The 7594-nt window shown below is 45.4% G+C and overlaps 1 pseudogene; it reads left to right on the plus strand.

Moving 5' to 3' along the window:
* Positions 1-5141: 5141 nt before the first annotated feature.
* On the plus strand, positions 5142-5932 carry LOC132023747 (small ribosomal subunit protein eS1-like; annotated as a pseudogene).
* The last annotated feature ends 1662 nt before the right edge of the window (positions 5933-7594 follow it).

The following is a 7594-nucleotide window of genomic DNA, read 5'->3' on the forward strand; positions in this document are numbered from 1 at the left end:
AACTTGGCAAAGGAGTTAATTTCTTGGACCCTCAATTTCCCCATCTGTACAGTGGGGATAATAATAGTATCTCCCTTCTGGGGTTGTTGGGAGATGAAATGAGATATTGCACACATCCAGCAGTGTTCAATAAACACCAGCTATAATAACGGTGATTTGCTTTATATGTATCCAAGTGTTTCATTATAGAAATATTTTTTGGCAATAATAAATTGCTAATTTTTTTAAAGATTTTATTTATTTGACAGACCGAGATCACAAACAGGCAGAGAGGCAGGCAGAGAAGGTGGAGGGCAGGGAGCAGACTCCCTGCTGAACAGAAAGCCTGATGTGGGGCTCGATCCCAGACCTTGAGATCATGCCCTGAGCCGAAGGCAGAGGCTTAACCCACTGAGCCACGAGTCGCCCCCTGCTAATTATTTTATAAGTGGGTACACTCTAGTTATTAGTCATGCTGTTACTTGGAGTCATGTATGATTGTCCTGCAACTTTCACCACTCTCAGTGTTGACTCTGTCCCCATCACCGGCTTCTCTTCAGATGTTCTGAAAATCCACTAAGTCCTCCAAGTACGCTGACATCCTTCAACATCTTAAGGAAACAAAAAGGCACAACCTAGCAGGACCTCAGCCTGACTTCTCCGAAACCCACAAGCCTGAGTTCCTTTAGGTGTCCCCGAAGTTCTTGAGTTCTGGGGAATCTGGCTGCCCAGAAACTGTCTTTGGAAGCCTTAATTGGCCAAGGATCGGTCTGCTGTGTTCTCAGATGTTGGGAATTGAGGGCAAACAACCTCAACAGCTCCCATTTCTAGCCTTTGGCCATGAGGCTAATGGGGAACTCGTGGGATTCCCATCTGGGTTCTGTGATGACTGTTTGACCAGCCCGAGTGCCGTCACTGGCGTCACAGATAGCGACACGAGGAGGTGCTGTAAGCATTCTTGATGGGCAGACAGGACTTGGACAGTGAGACACACATATCCCTCCTGGGCTGAGGGACTCAGAGAGGGTGGCAGAGAGTCTGCTAAACCTATGGTTTTCCCACTCTGGGTGATGCTCTTTGGCCCCCCAGCAGGCTTAGTCGTCACAGATGGGCCTTCCAGATTCCTCTTCAAGAAAGGGCTTGCTGATCCTCTACTGTGAGAGAGGTCAGCAGATGGCCCCCAGTGGCCAGCCCCTTCAGGTCTTTCTCAGTTGCAGAGAGACACCTGGCCCATGTCCTTCCAGGGGCCCACGATGGAGGTTTAAATGCCCAGCCAGTTTGGCCCCAGTGTGGGACAGCTGTGGGGCACTGTTCACTCCAGAACTCATCAAGCCAGATCTGCATTGAAGATCCTCTTTCCTTCTGTCCAATGCTGGCTTCACACCTTCTTTCATGGGTGTTGATCCTTCATAAATCCTTGCACCCCCAAACTCTGCCTCAGCATCTGCTTCCAGAGAACCCAACCTGAGACACAGACACGTAAGTTCTTCCAACCTCCAGCCTACCCCACTTCCACCTGTGCCAAGTCTTGCCAAAAGAGGAATCGACATTTCTCATGACATCAGCATGCACCCCCCCACCACCTGCTTATCTGGGAGGTTAATTCCACCATCCACATGCGGTGAAGGTGTTCTTGCCATGAGACTGTCCTCATTTCTTGGGTAATTTGGGCCAAGAGTAGAAATGCTAGCAGGTCCCTAGTAACCCCTCACCTTGAACTCCTATGTGGTATTATCTCTGCAGCATCCTCCAGCAAGATGAAATCATCCCTATCCTACAGAGGAAGAAACTGAGGCTCAGAGAAGTGAAATGAATGAATTTCCCTCAAGGATTCAAAGTCTAGTTTTCTACTTCCAAAGACTAAGCTGAGTAGTAGCATGTGTGCCCACACACATTTCTTCTGGAAGACCTGCTTACTAGATACTTCTTGGCTTAGAATCTTGGAGAAATGTTGGGGAGAAAGGCAGTGTGAGGGTTTAGTGCTGGAGCTAGATGGTCTGCATTCAAATCCTACCTCCTTGACACACAAGCTCTATGATTTTGGCCTGTGATATAACCTTTCTCTCCATCCTCTCATCTGTAGAATGGGGGTGATGGTAGTTCCTATGTCAACATATAGTTGTGAGGATTAGGAACTTTGTACATGTATGGTGCTCAAAACATAGAAAGCCTTCAGTAAATGTTAGATGCAATTATTAGACAATAATTCTTGGGGGCCAACAACTCCTGCAAATTCTTATGCCTAAAGAAGTTGCTGTGAATCTCAGTTTGTGCATATGTAAAGAGGGACTCCCTCACAGGATCCTTGTAAAGGCTAAGAAGTAGTACATGCAAGCAGTGCCTCTGTGGCTCAGTTGGTTAAGTTACTGCCTTTGGCTTAGGTCATGATCTCAGGGTCCCGGGACTGAGCCCTGTGTCAGGTTCGCAGCTCAGAGGGAAGCCTGCTTCTCTCTCTCCCTCTGCTCTTCCCCACCCCACTGTGCTCTTTCTCATGCTCTCTCTCTCTCTCTCTCAAATAAATAAAACCTTAAAGAAAGAAAGAAAGAGAAAGGAAGGAAGGAAGGGAGAGAAAAAGAAAGAAATAGTATGTGCAAAGGGTCTTGGGCAAAACAGTTGCTCCGTGAAGAGTAGTGAGTATAACAATGGGAATGTTTGGTCCTCGGTAGTCCTAGAAGGTACCAAGACTGAGCCTCAGCTTTGGTTCTTGGTTCTTGATTCCCACTGCTGGAGCAGAATTGTTCCTTTAGGAGTAATTTGGCTTTACAAATGAACAAAAATATGTTCATTTCATGTTTTGGGCAAAACGTTTACAACTCATCATGAAAATATTGATGGTCCAGTAATCATTCTGGCCCTTAGATCTGAGCAAGAGAGGACCTGAAACCAGCCACCGATCCTTTGAACTACCTTCCTTGTTCTAAGTTTCCTCTGATGCTTAGGACCGCACAGGGCTGGCTTTGCTCTCTGAACAGAGTGTTCTGAGTCTGGATGGAGCTACATGAGTCCTGGTCCCTATGACCTCCCCACTTTGTGGCTCTCTCTGACCCTCTGACCCATGTGTGAAACCAACCAGATGCCTTGAGAAGCTCCCAGACTCATACTCTGTGGTTGTCACAGAGCCCCATGGCCATCCCTAGTTCCAGAAGGGCATCTTGGGGTACAGATCACCCCCACAGGCCTGTGTGATATTTCTTTCATAGACTCAGGCCACCAAAACTGTCCAGACCTGCTGATTTCAGGTAACTCCAATTGTTTACATAGACAAGGCTCTGCAAAAAAATAATTGTCTGGGGCCTCATTCATCCTGGGTGAAGGCCTGCCTGTGGAATCAGAATCTGTGATTGTCAGTTTTGTATGTTCTTTTTTATATAAAGACACTTGTCTTTAATGATATTAATGGAGAAGAAAAATAAGTTTTTAAGGAATGCTGATTGCTTGAGAAATAATTGCAATACATAAAATAGACACAACAAAAGTGGGAGAAAGGAAATAGATTTGGGAAGTGAGATGTGTGGGGGCCTCTGATCTAGGACACCCCTTTTACTGTACAGATGGGGAAACTGAGCCCTGCATTATAGACCTTAATTGCCCAGAGTCACCCATGGTTATCTGGCCACATTCTATGCTTGTAGGAGGCTCGAGACTTGCTGACAAGCATGAGTAATTGATTGATAATAAAAGCAGTCACCCATGGCCCGAGACCGAGTTTACAACCTCGATGCTAATGGGCCCTGGAGAGGCAGAGGGTGCTGGCAACCACTTTCCCCCTCATCTCCCAGGACTAATAGCTTTATGGAGGTCATAAACTACTGAGTATTCCAATGATGAGAGTGACCTCCCTTGGCCACATGACCCACCCTATTTTGACTGACATGCAGGCCTGGCATTCCTTAGAGCGGCAAGAACCAGCTTCTCTCTGAGCCTATGGCCTGAACTATAAGACCCCAGCCCCTCTGGAAAGTTCCCAGATGTCCTGGAAAGTTGTAAGCCTCTGCTTGCCCATCCTGATTCTAGGCAGGAATATGTTCAGACCAGCAGCTTCTACGGCAAGTCCACCACATAGTCTAAAACTCAGTTCTCAGCTAATTGTCCCATCTCTATGCAGATGGCCTGGAAGACATAGGGAGCATTGTTAGTCTCTTCTAGTTCTGGGGCTAGGAGTCATCCACTCAATAATTCACTCAGCTCATTTTAGTAATGTGTTGGCCCAGCCTCCAGGATGGTTCCCAACGATTCCTGCTGTCTGGAGGGAATTAATGCCCTTAGTCCTGAATAGACTGACCTAGGCAACTGGGGAAATATTGCAGAGGTAACAGAGTGTGACTTGTGAGGGTAGGTCATAAAAGAGTCTCCAGCTTCCATCTTGCTGCCTCTATTTGGAGTCCAGCCACCATGTGAGCAGCCCTGTAGAAAATCCACATCACAAGAACTGAGGCCTCTTGCCAGTCATTTGATGGAAGGACCTTGGAAGTGGAGCCTCCTGCCCCAGCCAAGTCTTCGGATGAGACCACGGCCCTGACTCACGTTCTGGCTGTGATCTCGCGAGAGATCCTGAGCTGGACCCACCTAGCCAAACTACGCCCAGATTTCTGAACCACAGAAACTGAGATGATAAGTGTGTATCACTTTAGCCTGCCAAATTTGGGGATAATTTCTTACACTGCAATGAACTACAAACACGACAGATGTCCATTGTGTGCCAGGCCCTGAAATAGACACTAGTATGCAAAATGGACACAGCAGATTAAAGCCTCTGGCCTCCCAGAGCTTAGAGTCCAGAGGCTGATTTTATGAAGAGGGTGCAGTTAGCCTGGCAGGATCCAGACTGGATAAAAATTGGGATCAGATATCAGTGCAGTCACACCATGACCTTCTCTAGGAAGGAAAATTAAAGCAACAACTTTCACTTTGTTTTCTGTGTGGTTTGATTCCCCTGTCACAGGCACATACTGCTTTTCAAGTAATTTCTATTAGGATGTCTTCTCATAAATACTTCTCATTAGAATTTAACTACATACTCATTTTTTGAAAGTCGTCTTGGCAACGTTTATCAAAAAAAAAAAAATCTTTAAAAGACACATACCCTTTGGCTCAGAAATTCTACTTAAATTAATTTATTATGAAGAAATAGGCAGAGCCCTCTTGGCTCTCTGAGCAGCTCCATGGCGGTTGGCAGGAACCAGCGCCTTCATGAGAGGCAGCAAAAAGGGAGCCAAGAAGAAAGTGGTTGATCCATTTTCTAAGAAAGATTGATACAAACCTGCTAGGTTCAATATAAGAAATATTGGAAAAATACTAGTCACGAGAACTCAAGGAACTAAAATCACTTCTGATGGCTTCCAGGTCATGTTTTCAAAGTGAGCCTTGTGATCTGCAGAATGTTGAAGTTGCATTTAGAAAATTCAAGCTTATTCTGAGGCAGTTCAGGGCAAATACTGCCTAACTAATTTCCATGACATGAATCCTACATGTGACAAAATGTGCTCCATGGCCAACAAAATGGCGGACCATGACTAAAGCTCATGTTGACGTCAAGAATACCAATGGTTATTTGCTTCATCTATTTTGTTTTGGCTTTACTACAAAACGCAACATCAGATTTGGAAGCCCTCTTGCACTCAGCAGGTCCACCACATTCGGAAGAAGGTGATGGAAATCATGACAGGTGCAGACAATTGACTTGAAATTAGTGGCCAATAAATTAATTCCATATGGCATTGGAAGACATAGAAAAGGCTGGCCAGTCGATTTATACACTCCATGATGTCTTTGCTGGGACAATAAAAATGCTGAAGGAACCCAAGTTTGAGTTGGGAAAGCTCATGGAGCTGCACGGCAAAGGGAGTCATTCTGGACAAACCACTGGGGATGAGACCAGTGCTACATTGAAGGAGCTGATGAAGATGAGCCACCAGTCCAAAAATCTGTTGAAAATTCAGACATCTCATGGTGACAGATAACAAATTTTATTTGTGATGTTTAAAAAGATATGCAGAAATGTATGGAAAGGGGGACATAAAAGGATGCCCACTGCATGGTTATTCAGGAGTGCAAAAAATTTAGAAATGGCCTAAATGTCAGCCATAGTAAGTTGGTTAAATTCCTATTTAATCACTGGCTATCCATCCATTGGAATCTTACATAACAATCAAAAATGATGATTTTGGTTTCCCCTAATTTTCCAGGAAATGTGTCCTGACATAAGGCTGAGTGAGCAAGAGGGGCCATACAATGGTATATATTGTATAACTCCATTTTAATAAAAAGCATATATATTTATGCATAAAATTATTGGAAGGCTCAGCCACAACATATTAATGATGTTATGTCTAGGTAAAGGGATTAACCATATACATATATTTTCTGTTTCTCTTGGCTTGGCTGCACTCTTTTTTTTTTTTTTTTTTAAAACATGGATTACATCAGGAATATAGAGAGCTCCAAATATATTTTTGTGAAGGTCTTTGAATACACATTCATTATTGCTCACCTTCACAGTTCTTAGCCTGTTTGTCTTTCACCAGCCTGCTGGGACTGACCAGTCCCCAAACACTTACTGGCCTCTCTTCTCTCCCCTTGACCGACTACTAGGGATTGGAGATACTCCTGGGTCCCAGAATCAAATAGAGAATACAGATCAAGTGTTCTCAAGTATACCCCTCAAGCTGCCCCCCTGCAGCATCCCCTCTACTCTCTGCAGGGAGACTCCACTCTCCAGAGAGCCCTTGGCCCATTCACCATCTCCAGCAAACAACTCCTATCTCTGGGCTCACTCAAGAGTGAACCAAGGACACTGATCTACTGCCCACCAAGGGCTGTGTAGAGAACAAGCCAATGGTGCTTCCCATTTGGGGTGGCTCTTGAAGGATTTGTAGCTCCAGCAGAAAAGCTTTTAAAGGAACATAAAGTGAGTTAATAGATCAGGAATTTATCCTCTTGAAATTAAAGGAGGTTGGAAGAAGAGGCTGTACCTTTAAACTTGGCCAAGGTCCACCTCACAGTAACAGGACTGTGACGGGCAGATTGGTGTTCTACTGCTGACCTCCAGCAAGAGATGTCCACCTGGACCTTTTCCACCTCTTGAGTTCACCAGCCTCACCCTGGCTCTGGCTGAGATGGTCTTCTCCCATGACTGGCATGACCCCCACCAGGATCTCAGTGGCCTGACCCACCCCTCCCCTTCAACGCTCCTCTGAACCAATCCATGCATCTACTTGCCAATAAGACATCCACAATAACACACTGTGTGTTTGGACTTGATTCTCTAGACAAGGAGGGCTTCATTTATTCCTTCAAGAGTACTGAATGCAGACGTGGGTTGCCCTGGACCAAGCACTGGGTATGGTGGAACCATGAACAAAGCTACCTGCTCCTAAAATTGTGGAGTTCACCTTTGAGGCAGGACAGAGATGCTAAGCCAATAGATAAGCAGGGAAGACAATTTCTGGTCATGATAAATGGGGAGAAATACACACATAAGTTGGTGAGTAATTGAGACTTTGATCCAAAGTCAGGGAAGGCAAACTTGTGCTGGTCCCATTCAACCTCACCAACTCAGAGTGTGTGCGGTGCTTTCTGGTGCCCTGGACCACCACACATCATGGGGATGTTCAGG

The sequence above is a fragment of the Mustela nigripes genome, chromosome 8 (assembly GCF_022355385.1).
Source record: "Mustela nigripes isolate SB6536 chromosome 8, MUSNIG.SB6536, whole genome shotgun sequence".
Taxonomy (NCBI): Eukaryota; Metazoa; Chordata; class Mammalia; order Carnivora; family Mustelidae; genus Mustela; species Mustela nigripes.